This window comes from Metopolophium dirhodum, chromosome 1 (genome assembly GCF_019925205.1).
Source record: "Metopolophium dirhodum isolate CAU chromosome 1, ASM1992520v1, whole genome shotgun sequence".
In the NCBI taxonomy this organism is placed as follows: Eukaryota; Metazoa; Arthropoda; class Insecta; order Hemiptera; family Aphididae; genus Metopolophium; species Metopolophium dirhodum.
In genome coordinates this window covers 120,148,278-120,166,955 of record NC_083560.1, presented here as the reverse complement: position 1 = coordinate 120,166,955, position 18,678 = coordinate 120,148,278, and the positions used below count along the sequence as shown (strand labels likewise).

Here is an 18,678-nt window from a genome sequence, read left to right as displayed (position 1 = left end):
AGAGGGGGGGGGGTTCAGGAGGTCAGCTGACCCACAGTTAATATTTGCTAATCAAATCTTTTCAGATCTTGGGTAGTTGGACACTTGGACCCTCGAATAAACACACATACAGTATAAATGAATTTTTTGTTTTATAAACCAGTACACAAGTATAGTTTTCTAATCTGGTTTTAATAAGTGGCCCCTTGAAATGTCCTGACCCACAGTTTCCTACATCTGGATCCGCCTCTGATATACCCACTATAACTTAACTATATTATTACTATTTACTACTTGTATACATTAATTTCTTAAACTTTAGCCATAAGTCACTATAACATAGAAACTACAATAAAACATAGGTCTTATATACCTAAAATAAAATTAAGATAAACAAAAAAACACAAATAATACATTAATGATACATTAACCAAAATTTATAAAAAATATTGGCAAGGTGTAATTAATGATGACATAATAATTTTCTTTTATATAAATAATAATATAGTTAATAGCATAGCAAATGTCAGGAAAAATGAATTATAAAGGAAATACCCCTGGAATATACCCGGTATATATTATATTTTATTTGGTATATAGCTATCATAGAGGTGATATCTTTGTTATTGTTAATTTGTTATAATATAAGATATAACGTTATACATATACTTATATAAAGTATTATTAAGTATGGTATTCCGTTATGATTCATAATTAAATGTGGTTCAATAGGTTATGAAAAGCTTGTTGTAGTGTTTAAACTACTTTAAAGTGCTGGTGTTTAAATAATAAAATGTATTGATTTCTAATGGGATTAATGTGTTTGGTAAAATAAAATAAGTATATTATAGTAAGATATGATATTATTTGATTAGCTTATTTAATAAGTTTTATTTAACGGTTAGTGTCTAATGTGTTTATCAAATTAAGAAAAATGAAAAAGATTTTATGATTTTTTCGTTTATTATTTTGAATGTAAGTATATTGTAGTCATTTATAAAAGTTTAATAAAATAGTAATTTTATTCTAGTTGTATATTATAGTTTACTTATTTAATTATGTATTATGTATATAAAGGATAGTGTCTAATGTGATCATGAAAAAATATTATATAACATTGTTAATTTGTTTCTATTAATTTTTAATTATTTGAATTTTATTAAGAGGATGTCAGCGCACTATTTGTTTTCTCTCTCTGACCCACGCGCAATATAGACAAAACGCATTAAAGCAAAATCATTTTTTCTATATTTTTAATTAACCTTAGAGTAAAATAATCTATTACAAAAATGATAGAAAATAATATTTTTGAGGGAATGACATATCGATATGTCTAAATATTGTCACAAAACAAATTAAACTTACAACTTTTTTTTGTTTATTTTGAAAGTCAAATAACAATAAAATATAAAATTGATAAGTCGTTCCCTCAAAAATATTATTCTCTATCTTTTTTGTAATAGGTGATTTTACTCTAAGATTACTTAAAAACATAGAAAAAATGATTTTTCGTTAATGCGTTTTGTGTATATTGCGCGTGGGCCAGAGAGAGAAAACAAATATGCACTATGACATCATCTTATAAGATATTGAAATGTAAGTATATACTAATAATAATTAATAAAGGTTTGGAAAAGTTGTAATTTTAGTTAAAATAAACTTTGCTAATAACTTATGTTTTAATCAATATTTAAATTTTTTTTATATATAATTAATAGCCACTTAAGCTACACATATATTATACAAAAAATATTTTTATTTTTTAACACTCAAAATAATAAATTAAAATTTGATTTACATTTTTTTGGATATATTCTACAATACGACGGCTCTTTTCCTGAAGTACAATCATCTGTGGAAGTGGTGCAATTTTTGTTGAGTGAACAAACTGTAGAAATGTGTAGAATTGTGTACTACACTGAATTCACCACGAAATGTGTAGAATTCACATTTTAAGACATCAACCACACAATTACATACTAGATTAGCAATTAATACGGACAGTATGGACAATCTTCCGGTTTTCTCCATTTTTCTGCAATTTTCAGAAATATTATATTACAATTTTTTTTCACTTCAAACTTGTAATCTCTATAGTCTGAAGACGTAATATATAGTTAAAACATTTACTGAATTGAAGATATAATTTTTAATTTAAATTTATCATGCATTTTAATAAAAGAAATGTTTAACTTGCTACATATAGACATTATATTATACGCAATTGAGTATATTAGAGATTATCAGGACATCCTGACAGACATACCAAAAAAATAATAATATTTCTATTCCTTTTTACAAAAAATAGCGAAAAAAAAATGTTACCTACCCAAAACTTGTTTACAAAAGTTATAAAGCTGATTTTATCAAGACACGCCGTCTTACACGCGCACATAAAGATATACGCTCACGTCATTTATGCACAAGTCAGTGATGACTTGTATGACTATTAACTATCGAAGCACTATATTTTGATGAACAAAAATGCTTCAACAGGAAAAACTCTCATGCCCCGTTGATACGTTGGATTTTGGTAATTTTTTTTTTTTTATCTGAAAGATGAGAGGTTTTTGTAGGTCGGATCAAAGCTCGAATTTGTATTTTACTTTAAATAGTAGTAGAAAAATACGTTTGAAAAGAACAAATATTGTGCATTATTCAAATGCATATTCCAGCTTCTATAATTATAATTTTCAAAATCGGGCATAACATAAACAAAATTAACAAAATCCGACTACTCTACAGGGCGTAATAGTTTTTCCTGTAAGACATGTTTTTGTACCAAAATACGCACCGGTTCCGACCCCCTTAAATCTTCCACTAATTTAAATAATTATTAATCGTCAGTTGTTATTAAAAATATCTAATGAGAATTTTATACTGTATACAATAGAGTGTATAGTGTATACCCAGCTACGTCAGTGAATAGCACGAGATTCTGGATCGTGGTTTCGAGTCCCACAGTCCCACGTTGTGCACTACATTGCCATCGTATACATAATATAAGAACATAAAGTCCCGCATTTTGGTTTTCTGTCCCGTTGTCCTCGGCGGAATCGTTTTAATACTAAAATGTATCATTCCCAAAAAGTAGGATAAAAAAATCAAAATTTTTTTTTTGTCGATTGATGTTTACGTCCTATATTGTACCGTGGGAAAAACTTTTTTTGCATATTATGATGCACAAAGAAAGAATAATAAAAGATTAAAAGTAATATTGCAGCGGACGACATAATGTATTATACCTCTTATAAATTAAAATAATATTATAATCGCAGTGATATCAGCATACAACGACAACACACCGTTTCGACCTAAACGTATTAGCCCCTTCCCCGCTAATTCCTAATGTTTTTAAATTACCATTATATTTGTGCACTATATTTATAGTTTTTTAGTTTTATAATAATGGTATAATGTAATATAATATATTACATTATTAAAGTAAAATATTAAATATAATATAAATATTATGCTGTAAGTCCATTACACACTATAAGGGGTCTTTGAACTCGTGCGTCAGCGTTTTTCATAACTTATAATATTCAAATGTTATTGCACCCAAATGATACCTGATATCACTGTAGTCTGTACAGGTGCTGAAATGTCATATACCCACTATTGTGTGTGTAATTGTTTGTGTGAGAGTACGGTTATAACTATTATAATATAGTAATAAATAAAACGACTGAGTCGGTTTATTACATGGCATATGCATTTTTATTATAATGCGTAGAAAGAAGGAAAGCGACTCCGTAGACAGAGAACAGGGGTATCGGGTGCAATGACATCTGCAGTGGCAGCCTGGTCACACATTACTTGGTCGGCTAAATAAAAAAGGGCCCCTCGTACACGCGTAGTCCCTGCCGAGGGATATTGTGATATCGAGCTGTAATATTGTGTACATTTTGGTTTAAGTTTTTAAACAGCAAATATGATAGTAAAAATCTATTTGCATATTTCCATCCATCATAAGAAACAAACAATTTTAAAAAAAAATCAAAAAGTTTTATCAAGGATATCACGTATTTTGAAAAATTTACTTTTTTATAGTTTTTTTTTGGTATAACTTTTAAAGTAAAAAAAATGCGAGATTTTTTGAATTAGACTTTTGTATTTCATTGCTTTAAAACACACATTTCGGGAAAAAAATAATCGAAAAAATCGCGTGGGAACTAAACTGCATTATACGGTAAACGTATAAAATACGTATGTCGCGAGTAAATTAAAAATAAACACAGAAGTGATGGCCGTAACAATGTAACATAAACCCGATGTACCATTATAATCTACAGATAATAAGTAATAATTTTATATCAATATCATAGGAATACAAAAAAAACCAAAATACAATGAATACGTAAACATGGATAGCGTCAAAAACGTGATGTCTTGACGTCACCGTGGCAAGATCGCGAACGTCAACTACCTATGTGTTGACATTGGCGATCGGCAGTGAACGTTTTAAATATAAATGACAAAACGAAAAACAATTTAAAATAAATAATTCTGATTGTATTCATATAATATAAATCATAAAAATTAATAAATTACGTGCTTTGGCTGGAAAATAATATTTAGTTTTACGCAAACTGAGGTCTGAGACAACTAGACAAGTGCAATGCGCAACAGCTCCGGGATAAATGACCTGATGTAAATCGGTGATCACGTAATTTCAAACATAATGATAAATTCTTATACTATTAATAAAATAATAAACTATTATTAGCACTATTGAAGGTGCGTCGTGGGTCAAAATAAGATACGGGCGTCGGGCACGCAATTTTTTAGTTAAGGGGATTCCATACCGTGATTTTCTGTTTTTGTTTAACACACGCGCGACATAGGATTTTAGACGGATTCTTTTCCAAACATATCAATTGATCTAATGAAGTGAATAGAATTCTGAAAACAGATTTGAATTCGTCGTCAAATCTACTTGAAATCGACTTTCCCACAATTTTGATTTTTTGATTTTAGATTCTCCAAAAATTGAAATACAATAATGTTTAAATACTCTTTTTTAATATGACGTTTTCTGGAATTTGAGGGATAATATCAAAAATGTGGGAAAGTCGATTTCAAGTAGACTTGACGCCGAATTCAAATCTGTTTTCAGAATTCTTATCGCTTTAATAGATCAATTGATATGTTTGGCAAAGAATCCTTCTAAAATCCTATGTCGCGCGTGTGTTAGACAAAAACAGAAAATCACGGTATCGAATCCCCTTAATATTTTATATATATAGTTATTACAATATTGAATATAACATTAGACAATCATTATTTTTCGTAACAAACGTGTACTTGCAACATAGGCCATAGGATGTGGGGGAGGGCACTGTAGGTTTTTAAATTGGGTAGGTTAGTACACGTGTGTGTTGTGTTTTGGCAGAATTTCTAATGGGGCACCCGTAGGTTTCTGCCGTGCCCCGGGTGGGGGGATGGCAGCACTTGTTTTCCGGACATCGTGACTTACCCGAAGAAGAATGCCGCCGGCGGCCAAGGTATCGAACTCGGGTCGGCTGCGTCGCGGCCGACGCCTTAGTCCGCTCGGCCACTCCGTCCCCCCAGACGATAATTAATTGTTAATCAATAAGTTATTTATTAAATCTTATCAGAAAACGATACAAGATTATAATATCAAATAATATTATAAATTATAATAATATTAACTATTACGTATTTATAAGTTTACGGACAAAACACCTTTTTTTACTAAATCCAAAATAAACAAAATAAATGTATTTTATCTATTGATTATAATTATTATAATATAACCGTATTTAATACTATAGGCATTACAAAGATGTACATATTGATTTTTCGTACAATAATAATTTAAAATGTCATCAATACATTTTGAAGAAGTAAAATAATATGCTTATTGCGAGCCACACTGAAAGCGTTCGCGGGCCGTCCAAGCACGCGGGTCACAGGCCACATATTTGATACACTATGGTATTAAATAATTCGCTGTTTTTCTAGAAACTAGAAAAAATATTAAAAATCAGGAGATAAACGAAATAAAAATGTTGAAACGTCAATATTATCAGAAAAACTAACTCTACAAAATGGCTATCTTCGATTTTTTTTTAAAACAATTAAATAAAAAAATATATTTTTTAACTTTTTTACCAAAACATGAGAAAAATGAAAACATGAACTGTTTGTAGTTATTGTCCCTACGAGTCTTACTAAAAAAATCAGAATTACGATTTCTCCATTTTTTCAGGAGATATCGCAATGGGTAAATTCTCACGGAACCCCCTGTATTATATAACACGAGTCGCGAACACATCGTTTCGATAACGATTAATAAAATAAAATCAAGAAAAATATTTTTATATTTAGGTATTGTACATTATCTAGTATTAATTTTATAAGATATAAATCCCGCGAGGATAATAACTTATGTCTAAGGCCGGGGCTATACACGGCGTATTCCCTATTTATTTATATAAAACGCGGCGGAATACGCCGTATATAGCCCCGGCCTAATAATATATTACTGTGGTCGTGTGATCGTCCCGTGCGATTTCACTGAGAAATGGTAGCTTTTATTTTTATCAACCGACAATCGACATAAATTTCAAATCAAGGCACTATACGTTCACTGCCTGTACAATTACCTAGTTATTTAGTTATTAGTTCATTAGGTACTCTATTCAATATTATCATAAGGTTACTAATCTTATTATTAAGAATCTTAAATTACTGACAATTTTACGGATTATTATATTTTATAAAAATAGTTTTTTTTAACTATCCCCATCTCCAATTCCTAATATTACGTCTCGCCAACCTGGCCAGGCTACCACTGGACATCTGAAGGGTATAGGACATTTCGGCACAGCTGTATCGGCGCGAAGACATATCGGCGCTGGCAATTTTGGCGCGGCGTTTTTTTTTGTTAATACAACACTATGCAAAATAACTGTAATAAAAAAATATTACTATAACTATTATTATTATTAAAAACAACCATAATAAAATCGTCAGTACTACAATCCAGTCAATATAGCTGTTGCCCGTGTAACGTAAGAACCAACTATATAGGTAAGATAAAGGTAGGTACCTACAGCAGTTATAAGATAAAGCGACGAATGTGTAGACGTGTAGTGTATCAATACTGCAAATAGGAAATAGGAGATTAATTAATATTGAAATGGTAGTGTGCGGCCTAACAATTTGGATAATATTTATAAATTGCTTGAGAAGAGTTCAAACAGGCCACGATATTTATACAGCGCAACTAACTGCTGGAGAGAGTCCCCGGAAAACTGAAAAAAATTTACTGACCTAAATCGTCGATTATATAAAATAGTAAGCGAAAATAATATAAGAAATTGCATTGAGTATTGAAAGGGAATCATACATAATATTTCTTTAAAATAAATTTCAATTTTAAATTATTAACATTTCATTTAAAATATTATTGATTCATTATTTTTTAAATTAATTTTACCTACTTATTATTATAGTTTTTTTTTTAATAATTATTATCAAATCACATGTTTAACCATGTAATTATGTATTATTAAACATATTTATAAAACTTTATTATTATTTCGTATTTTTAAAATTGTATTTTAATTAACCTGCAGCGCCAAGATATAAAGATATAAAGTGTTTAAAGTGTTAAAAGAATAAAAACAAATGCTACACAATTATAGTGACCGGATATGTGCATAATTTCACCTACGTGCATGCACGAGTCATTATACATAATATTACTTTATGCAATAACAAACACTTTTTTAAAAAAAATACTGCCAGTGAATTCAATCTCTACGCTCAATAGGATGTTCCAATTTAAATTTTAAAAGCAGATTTGAATTTTCCTCTAAATTTACTATGCTTTAACTGTCGTACATTTTTCATATTCTATATCAATGTATTTAAATTTGAATTATGATTATGATCTATTTTTACTCTTTTTGTCAGTATATTTTTCAAGTAAAAAAAATAGTAATCAGAAAAATAAAATTGTCAGTGCATAGATAATTTAGTGAAGAATTCAAATCTGCTTTCAAAAATAATATCAGAAGACGCGTCGTGAAACGTAGACGCGAAAAAATCGTCGGCCTGCACGAACGCGCGTTGTTGGACTATCGAAAAAAACAACAAAATGTCGTGAAAATGCTGTTTGGATTATGTTGACAGTCTGGCGTATACGGTTCACCGATTCGTTCATCACGAACGGTCGCATTTGGCGTATTCGAGACACCGACTCGTCAAATTGTCGTGGTACGCCAAAACATGCAAGCAGCGGAGCGCCGAAGACCGACTGGTCGAACGCCTGTAGGACATGTCCAAAACTAAACTACCGATATTGGTGTGTCTCTGAGACGGATCGTTATAAGGATAACACGAGCTATGTAGGCAATCAGAAACCTACGGTATGTTCGTTGCATCAAGCTTTCCACCGCCGGCGCGATCGTTGCCAGATCGTGGACACGGACAAATACGTCATAACTACGCAAAGCTGTTCGAGGTGCGCGGAGCGCATGGCTCTACCGCCAAAACACGAAAAACCAAACTCCAGCGACGGACCACGACGCAGACGCCACGATCACAGGTTCCAGTTTTGCCCAAAATGTGGAATCACTTGGAATCGAGACGCCAACGCCGCGCGCAACATCGCCCGAGGACTCGTGGATTACAGAACAAAATATAATAATAACGATATAAAAAAATAATTATGTAATCGTCAGACGAGGACCCGTTACGGGTCGTTTGTCCGACGGACGCGTTTATTTGTTGTATTTTATTTGATATATTTGTATATTTTAATTTGCATCTATAAACGACGTCTTAACCCGGCTATACACGGTATAATTATAGTATTCCCTAGGTGGGAAACTATTGCCCGTTAAAGGGTTAAAGTAATTAGTTTTATTATTTTATACTTATTACTTACACTTTTCACTTTCCATCATGTTGCAGTGATATTTTCCCTTTTTTAACACTTTTTCCGTTCTCATATATAGGTACAGTCCACTATCAGTGCACGGCCGTCTACATGGCCGGGTCAGTAACCGTACGCCAGCAACAGCCCGTCAGCGGGCAATACCTACCTGACGACACCCGCACTGCTTCGTCAATCTATCACGGCTACTCAAACCAGGTTGCTCTCTACACAATTAGTAAAGCTACGGTTTCCTTGCAGCGTCAAACAGTGGAACAGCATGGCCGGGCCGACGCCGCGTCAGACGCCGACCTACGTCCGGCAGTAAAGCTGGTAGTAAAGCTGGACGCTTTATACGATTTGTCAAATTAATTTTTGCTGAAAATATTGCGTTTGAAACTTGAAAGTCCCTATGAATAATATTTTATAATAATATTATTTAACATAAAAATAACTAAAATCGTAATTTTTGTTTAAATATTAAATGTTGACAAAATATGAATAACTTAAAGTGTCTACAAAAAAAAAAGTTCATATATTTATTAGATTATTTTTTACAGGCCCGTCATCTATATAAGTTTACAATTAATGCACAAACGTGCAGGCGTTACGAGTGCTGCTTGTATAATATACGTGTACCTATAATACTGTATAGGCTATAACCGTAGTGCAGCATTTGTTATTAACTATTATACACCCGCAATAATTGTCTCGGACTTACAAACATGTTATGCGCTTTCTAAAATGTATGCCTGAATCATTGGTGCTATTTTATTTTATATAGTTGATGAAATGGTGTTATAACCTAAAGGTTATAATTTGTAAATAGTAAAATATGTAAATCTATATAAATAAAAATGAATGTCGCTTTTTTTTTTCCACACTCGAAATCTTGAAAACTACCCGTCCGATTCACTTGAAATGAAATGAAATGAAATTTTCAACAGGCATAATTTTTAAATTAATACGAATGTCGTGTTTTTTACTGACAAAAACAAACATGTTATTGACCTGTACTGGATCATTTGAATTAAAACAATTATCACGATACAGGAATATCTGGACAAATTATTTATTCATTAATTAATTATATAGATATTTACGTTGTTTTATGCCATATAAATTATTTCTAATGAATATTTTGATAATAAAAAATAACTAAATTATTGTAATTGTGTGTTGATGTGTTATACTGGTATATATGATGACTGAAAAAGGAATGGAGCACTGTGAACAATAACAAAACACCAAATATGATCAATTCCCTTTTTCAATTAGCCTAAAACGTATTCTCAGACCTACCAAATATGCACAGAAAATTTTCTACTCTACTCCGCCCTGCCATAAAATCACGGGAATCATATAATAGACAGAAAGGAGAAAGTATGAAGTGAGAAAAGAGAGAAAGAACATAAAGGGGGTAATCATTGACGTATGAAACTAATACTATATTTCCCCCACGTTCTCTTTTCTCTTTTACTCTATATCGTACCCCTGACCCCTCTCTCTAATCGCTGTCCATTAGTTTATAGGTCTATGATTATAACTAGGGCTAGGATAGTATAGGATTTTGCATTTTTTTTTAGGATTTACAGGACATAGCTTTTCAAGCACAAAATGTGATTTGGTCATATACGAGACCAAATTTATAGTTTTTATTTTGCTTTTTTTTGCATTTTTTGTACTTTTAATGATTTAGGGTCATTTTTTAGCATTTTTAGGTCATTTTTTCAATTTTACGGGCATTTTTTATACTTTTTTGAAATCTAGGTAATATTTTTATACATTTTCATTTACACTAGATGTTCTCGATAAAAGTTTTGAATTTGTAACAGAAATAATATCTTATTCAATATTTCAGTTATAGAGATAGTATAGAGAATAATCTTCGATACCTCGAGTTATCTTAATCGTTAAATTAAATGACAGTGATGTGGAGAGTACAGTGTGTAGTAGTGTGTTAATACTCGTTATCGATAATAAAACCACTTATATATTACAACAATAAACTTCGATACCACGAGTTATCTTAATCGTAAAATTAGATGACAGTGGTGTGGAGTGTACCTACGTATGGTTTTGTTAAATACCTATTTAGTTAGTGTCTTTACTTTCGGGATTGCGTATCGTGCTTGTAACGAAATATGCCGAAACAAAAATCATCGCAATCGAGTCGTATGCGGCTTTATGTTTCGGAATTTGGCGCCGACGTCTTTTCTACCGATGGTTTGGTGTTATTTTGTAAAGTCTGTGAAGTTAAAGTTGCAGCAGATAAAAAATATACAATTCAGCAACATATTACACGCGATAAACATTTACGTGGTATTCAAAAACGAAACGAGCAAACGACTTCTTTAACACAACCAATGTATTCTGAGTACGGAAATTCTAATTTTAATCTAGATTTGTGCAGGGCATTTTTAAGTGCAAATATACCGTTACATAAATTATCTCATCCGATTTTACGAAATTTTCTTGAAAACTATACAAATAAAACAATTCCGGACTCGTCTACATTAAGAAAAAATTACGTAAATAAATGTTACGAAGAAACTATGAATAAAATAAAAACATATGCCTCGGGGAAAAAAATTTGGATTTCAATAGATGAAACTTCGGATGCAGCTGGTCGATATGTTGCTAATGCAATAATTGGAACGTTGGAAATTGATCATCCAGGTAAAACTTTTCTTTTAAATTCCGAATGCCTGGAAAAAGCTAATCATGGAACAATTGCTAGATTTTTCGATAAATCTCTTTTACTTTTATGGCCTGATGGAGTAAAACGTGAAAATGTACTTTTATTTGTAACTGATGCAGCTCCATACATGGTGAAAGCGGCCAGATCTTTAAAGCTATTGTATGCAAATATGGAACATGTTACGTGTTTGGCTCATGCTCTTCATAGAGTATCGGAAGAAATTAGAAAATATTTCCCTTTAGTAGACGAATTCATATCAAATATGAAGCAAGTATTTTTAAAAGCTCCATCTCGTACTCTTATTTTTAAAACTTTTGCGCCCAATATACCTTTACCACCTAACCCTGTGATAACTAGGTGGGGAACATGGATAAACGCATCTCTATATTACTGTGAACACTTAAGTTCAATCAAAAATGTTATGAGAGAATTGAGTAGAGAAGAAGCCACTGCCATAGCTAAAGTCCAAGATTTGATCGACAATCAAACTCTAAAATGTAATTTAATTTACATAAAAACTAATTTTAGCTCATTGCCCGAGTCTATCAACCGTTTAGAAACTTCGGATTTGTCACTAAAAGACTCTATAAAAATAGTGGTCGATTTCCGACAGAAAATTCAACAATCTAAAAACGAAATTGGCATAGCTATACAAAACAAATTAAAAATGGTGTTGGAGAAAAATACTGGATTTGAAACGTTAAGTAAAATATCAAAAATAATTGATGGAAATGAATCAGACACGGCTCATTTCCCTGATGAGTTCAATATCGAAGATATCACGTACATGAAATTTGCTCCGATTACTTCTGTGGATGTGGAAAGAAGTTTTTCATGCTACAAAACATTGCTAGCAGATAATCGGCGGTCATTTGTATTCGAAAATTTGAAGGAGCTACTGATTGTCCAATGCAACAATACAATTTAAACGTAATTTTCAGAATAAAAAAAATATACGTATATATTTTTTATTTTATAGTATTTTTGTTGTTTTTTTCAGAAAATTTTAAGCTGGCCGTTGCATGATAAGTCCAAACTTCAAACTTTATTAATAATATCAAGAAAATCCTAAATTAACATTTTTTATAATATTATAATTTAAATAATTTTTTACCGAAATATTAATTAATAATTATAATGCATTTTATAACATTTTAAAATCATTTTTTATCTTTTGGGCATTTTTTAAGGTCATTTTTAGGTTATTTTAAGGTCATTTTTTTAGGTCATTTTTAGGTTATTTTAATGTCATTTTTTTAGGTTTTTTGGGTCATTAAAATCCTAGCCCTACTAATAAACTATTTATTTTATACTACATAATTATGTTCTACCTTTAAGTTATCTATTTCCTATACTCATTCATCGTTTTACAGCTCTGCTGTCCACCCATTCCGATATATTGAGCATGTTTTACATGAACATGATGTAATTGAGTCGTCTGCTTTTGAAGCTAATGCATCTCCGAAGATATCATTTGAAGTACCAGATAAGTATGCACTATATTATACATGTATTATATACAGTGACACAACTGGGGCTAAAATGTTGGGAGGGGGCTGTAATCCTGATATTACATGAAAAATAACCCGTCGGGGCGATGCCCCCACACCCACCATAATAATTTAATTAAAAATATTAAAAAAATCTGCTTCAAAAACGTCTGTTTCATTTATTCAAACACAAAAAATACCTTTTAGTTTTTTTTAATTTGTTGTAAGTTACTTGGAGTTAAATTGAAAAAAAAACAATAAATGTGCCATATATTAAAAATGATTTGTATATTTAGATGTGTAGGTAATGTACTGTCTACTATAGAACCGACAATAACATCCCCTATAACTGAAGGACCATCAACTATAAACATAGACAGTCATACTAGTCATACTAATAGGTAAATATAATTCAAAAAATTGTGATTTGATTTGTTTATTTAAGTAATTATTTTTTATAATTTCTTAGTACAACTTCTGAAAACTTGTTTAAAGGACGACGAGTAGTAGATGTGTATCTTATTTTCAATCAGATTCAAAATACCGTCCACGTAAATGATATTGGTTGTTCGTTTTTAGATATGACTTTGATAAATGAAAAACAGTTAGGATTTAGAACAGTATTTAAATTTATTTGTAAAATGTGTAACACAATATCATACATAGAATCAGAAATACAAAAACCTGATACTTATATGCCAATTAATCAATCAGCAGTAAGCGGCACTATTGCTATTGGTATTGGCTATAGTCAATTATCAGAATTGTGTGCAACAATGGATATTCCATGTATGTCTTCCAATACATTTCTATCGGTTCAAGAAGATATTAGTCAGCAAATTCATATAATCGCTGAAAGAGAAATGCAAATTGCTGGCGAGGAAGAAAAACGGTTGGCCTTAGAGTCTGGTTCAATTGATACGGATGGAACGCCAATGTGTGGTTAGGTGAACATGATAATATAATATAAAACTATGACCTGATTTAATTTGTAATTTTTATAGGCAACTATTATTGGGTATAAATTCAAAAAAATTTTGTTTATTGGAATTCGCAACCGGTATTGTGCCGTTTGCCAAAGAGCAAAAAATAAAGGTGTACAGTATAAGTCATATTACTACACAAACATGTTATTGCTTATTATCACTGCATTGTGAATTAAGTAGAAAGAATTTTTTTTTAAAAATTTAAATAAAAATTTAAATATTATATAAATTATTTTATTTGTCTTATTATGAACACATCAACATAATGTATATACACTATAAGTCTATGACCAATAACATCGTGTTATCGCATTCAAATTCAAATTCACCCTTTGCGCACGGGGATAGTAAACTTAAATTTAAATACAAATTTGTCATATACATTTGCTTATGATACATTAATTGTTTTATTTAGTTGAAAAATAAAATAACAAGCCACTTATAAGAATAATTGACATAATAAATGGACAACACGGACACACAGTATATACTATACCCTAATTACCCTGATTTGAACGTACGCGTTTATGTTTTTTTAACGTCACAATTAATAATAATATTTATATTATTACTATTTTTATTGTTTTTATTTTTTATATTTATATTATAATTATAATATATTATATTATATTTATATTTATATTTATATTTATTATGGAAATTCAGATATTATAATAAAATATAATATTTTATAAATTCAGGGAAGAAAATACGACGTCCACAACGGACGGACGAAATGTTTTTTTTTTTTTGTTTTCGTTTCGAATAGATTCGTATGTAGTTCCATGGCATTGTCGCTACCGAATAATCGCATCCGGGTTAGCACTGTAGGAATTTTGTGACCATGCGGTAGCTGCACGCCAGGCGGGTGCCTTATCGGACACTCTCCTCACGGAACCCCGAAGAGTCACTGGAACTTATGCCATTTGCGAGCTAGGTCCACCGTACCCGTATAGCCGACCGCTTCGCCATAACATAATTTTTAGTTTTTACGAATATACAATCTATTGAAAATACGTAGAAACAAAACCTTAAAAAATGACAGTTTCGAACGCCGCGTGAGCCTTGACGAACGATAAGTGGTTTACACAGATTAGCGGATATTTAGTGATAGTATATATGAAATATTTATATCAAGGTCATTCTTGTGGTGCTTATTTTATTCTGATACGAAAAAATCTAAGAAATATTTGATATTATTATTATCTATATAGGTACATATTTTGTTTTATGAAATACGATATAGCTGGTAATGTAACTATCGTTTATCACGTATTAATTCGTATATACATATACATGTTATAGATAACAATCCGTAACATAGTGATGATAATATAAAAAAATAGCTGCATTTAGACTTAAATTTGGCAATGAAATATTTTAAAACAACTACCTAAATTATTAGATTTACTATAGCTGTCATCATCATTTCATGGTTTTGGATAGAATAATTGCCAAATTGAATCGATCTATGATAAGAAAGTATTGACTCAAAAGTTAATAACAATATTATAATATAATATATAATGGCATGTATTATATATTTATATACAATACATATATTGTATTATATTATAACAATAGTGAAAATAATATACACTATGCTTAATACAACATATGGCGTGTTAATGTTTTACGTATTATTATTGATTATTATGTATAGATAATATTATTTATAATATATTCAATTATGGACGTAATGTATAATAATGTATATTATATTATTATATCATATATTTTATACTCACGAATAATACAAGTTATATGTGATCGAAAACGATCGATTGAAAATCGACGAATATGACAATGTCAGGACATACCGATGAAGAAGGTGGAAGTGTGAAACCGTATGTTACCGACTATAGTATAATATTATAATAGGCTATATCGTGAGTATAGTGACTACTGAGAACGTGCCCAACAATACTAACACCAAGGACACCAGTTTAAAAAATACAGAATGCCGGAAGAACATAATATGTTTAATGTTATGACCAGGGCTAGGATTTGTATGCAATAAAAAACGGTAAAATATGCATTTTATTTACCAAAATATGCAAAAATATGCATTTAAATTTTTATAAGATAAACACAAAAATATAGTTACAAAAAAAATATTTTTTTGTTGAAATACATCAGTGATTAGCTGTTCGTCTTAGGGTCACGTTACCAGTTTTTCAAATTTTTCACAATTCTATAAAATTTGAAAATTAAATTTTATATTTTAGTTGCCACTTCAATTATAAGACTTTTACACTAATCTACTACCTGATACCTATTTAGGGGGGGGGGGGGGGGTTGATAGAGTGTATTATATCGAAAAAAAACGACTTTACGGGAATAACGCTCAAGCTTTGTAGAATTGTCGGATTCTGATGACTTTTTTTATCTGAAAGAAGAAGACTTCCTACAGCCCACACCAATCTCTGATTTTGTATTTTATTTCAAATAATTGTATTAAAAAAATTGTAAAAAAAATGCTTTTTGTCTTGTATTTTTTTAGACATATTATAAAGTTTAAGAATGAAATATTGAAAAACAGAGATCGATGCGGGCTGTAGAATATTTCTCTCTAGCAATTAAATAAAAAATTATGAAATTTGGTTGATTCTATAAGGTGGTATCATTATTCCCGCAGAATATATTTTTGAGGACAAAATGGCATCGGCGTCGGGCGCCTTAATATAATATAATTGAGAAAAAAAAATAATTTAGAAATAAATTTTATAATTCACATTCACTACGAGTGTTACATGCTACGATCACATATCTTGTCAAATTTTCGAAAATGAATGTCAAATTATTTAATCTTTTATCGCATACCTATTGTACCATAGGATTGTATTTATAAAAATAAAATTTATGTTTGACAAATAACCAAGTATTATGAAATTTACTATAAAACATTTATTTTTCGCATTCTTATAATCAAAATGTACAATAATATTCATTTTATTCAATATAATATGCATAAATATGCATTTCATCCAAAATATGCAAAAACATGCAAAATAAAAATACCACCATTTATCTCATCATGAGGTGATTCGTGGACATTACTGACAAAATCAATAATCAGAAGTCGCAAAAAAAACATGCTTTTGCATATAAATCCTAGCCCTGGTTATGACTTATGGTCGATTTAGCTGTGGAGAGAAAATTGTGATTGAAGCGAAATTAAGTTACTATTATTTCGATTACGCGTGACCAAAAACGTAAATACTTACTGTAAAATAATACTAAATAATAACAAAAAACCAGTTTTTCAAATTTTTCACAATTCTATAAAATTTGAAAATTAAATTTTATATTTTAGTTGCCACTTCAATTATAAGACTTTTACACTAATCTACTACCTGATACCTATTTAGGGGGGGGGGGGGGGGGTTGATAGAGTGTATTATATCGAAAAAAAACGACTTTACGGGAATAACGCTCAAGCTTTGTAGAATTGTCGGATTCTGATGACTTTTTTTTATCTGAAAGAAGAAGACTTCCTACAGCCCACACCAATCTCTGATTTTGTATTTTATTTCAAATAATTGTATTAAAAAAATTGTAAAAAAAAATGCTTTTTGTCTTGTATTTTTTTAGACATATTATAAAGTTTAAGAATGAAATATTGAAAAACAGAGATCGATGCGGGCTGTAGAATATTTCTCTCTAGCAATTAAATAAAAAATTATGAAATTTGGTTGATTCTATAAGGTGGTATCATTATTCCCGCAGAATATATTTTTGAGGACAAAATGGCATCGGCGTCGGGCGCCTTAATATAATATAATTGAGAAAAAAAAATAATTTAGAAATAAATTTTATAATTCACATTCACTACGAGTGTTACATGCTACGATCACATATCTTGTCAAATTTTCGAAAATGAATGTCAAATTATTTAATCTTTTATCGCATACCTATTGTACCATAGGATTGTATTTATAAAAATAAAATTTATGTTTGACAAATAACCAAGTATTATGAAATTTACTATAAAACATTTATTTTTCGCATTCTTATAATCAAAATGTACAATAATATTCATTTTATTCAATATAATATGCATAAATATGCATTTCATCCAAAATATGCAAAAACATGCAAAATAAAAATACCACCATTTATCTCATCATGAGGTGATTCGTGGACATTACTGACAAAATCAATAATCAGAAGTCGCAAAAAAAACATGCTTTTGCATATAAATCCTAGCCCTGGTTATGACTTATGGTCGATTTAGCTGTGGAGAGAAAATTGTGATTGAAGCGAAATTAAGTTACTATTATTTCGATTACGCGTGACCAAAAACGTAAATACTTACTGTAAAATAATACTAAATAATAACAAAAAACCAGTTTTTCAAATTTTTCACAATTCTATAAAATTTGAAAATTAAATTTTATATTTTAGTTGCCACTTCAATTATAAGACTTTTACACTAATCTACTACCTGATACCTATTTAGGGGGGGGGGGGGGTTGATAGAGTGTATTATATCGAAAAAAAACGACTTTACGGGAATAACGCTCAAGCTTTGTAGAATTGTCGGATTCTGATGACTTTTTTTTATCTGAAAGAAGAAGACTTCCTACAGCCCACACCAATCTCTGATTT

General features: G+C 30.3%; 1 pseudogene; it reads left to right on the top strand.

The window, feature by feature from the left end:
* The first annotated feature begins 13,011 nt into the window (after window positions 1-13,011).
* On the top strand, window positions 13,012-14,238 carry LOC132953586 (uncharacterized; annotated as a pseudogene).
* The last annotated feature ends 4,440 nt before the right edge of the window (window positions 14,239-18,678 follow it).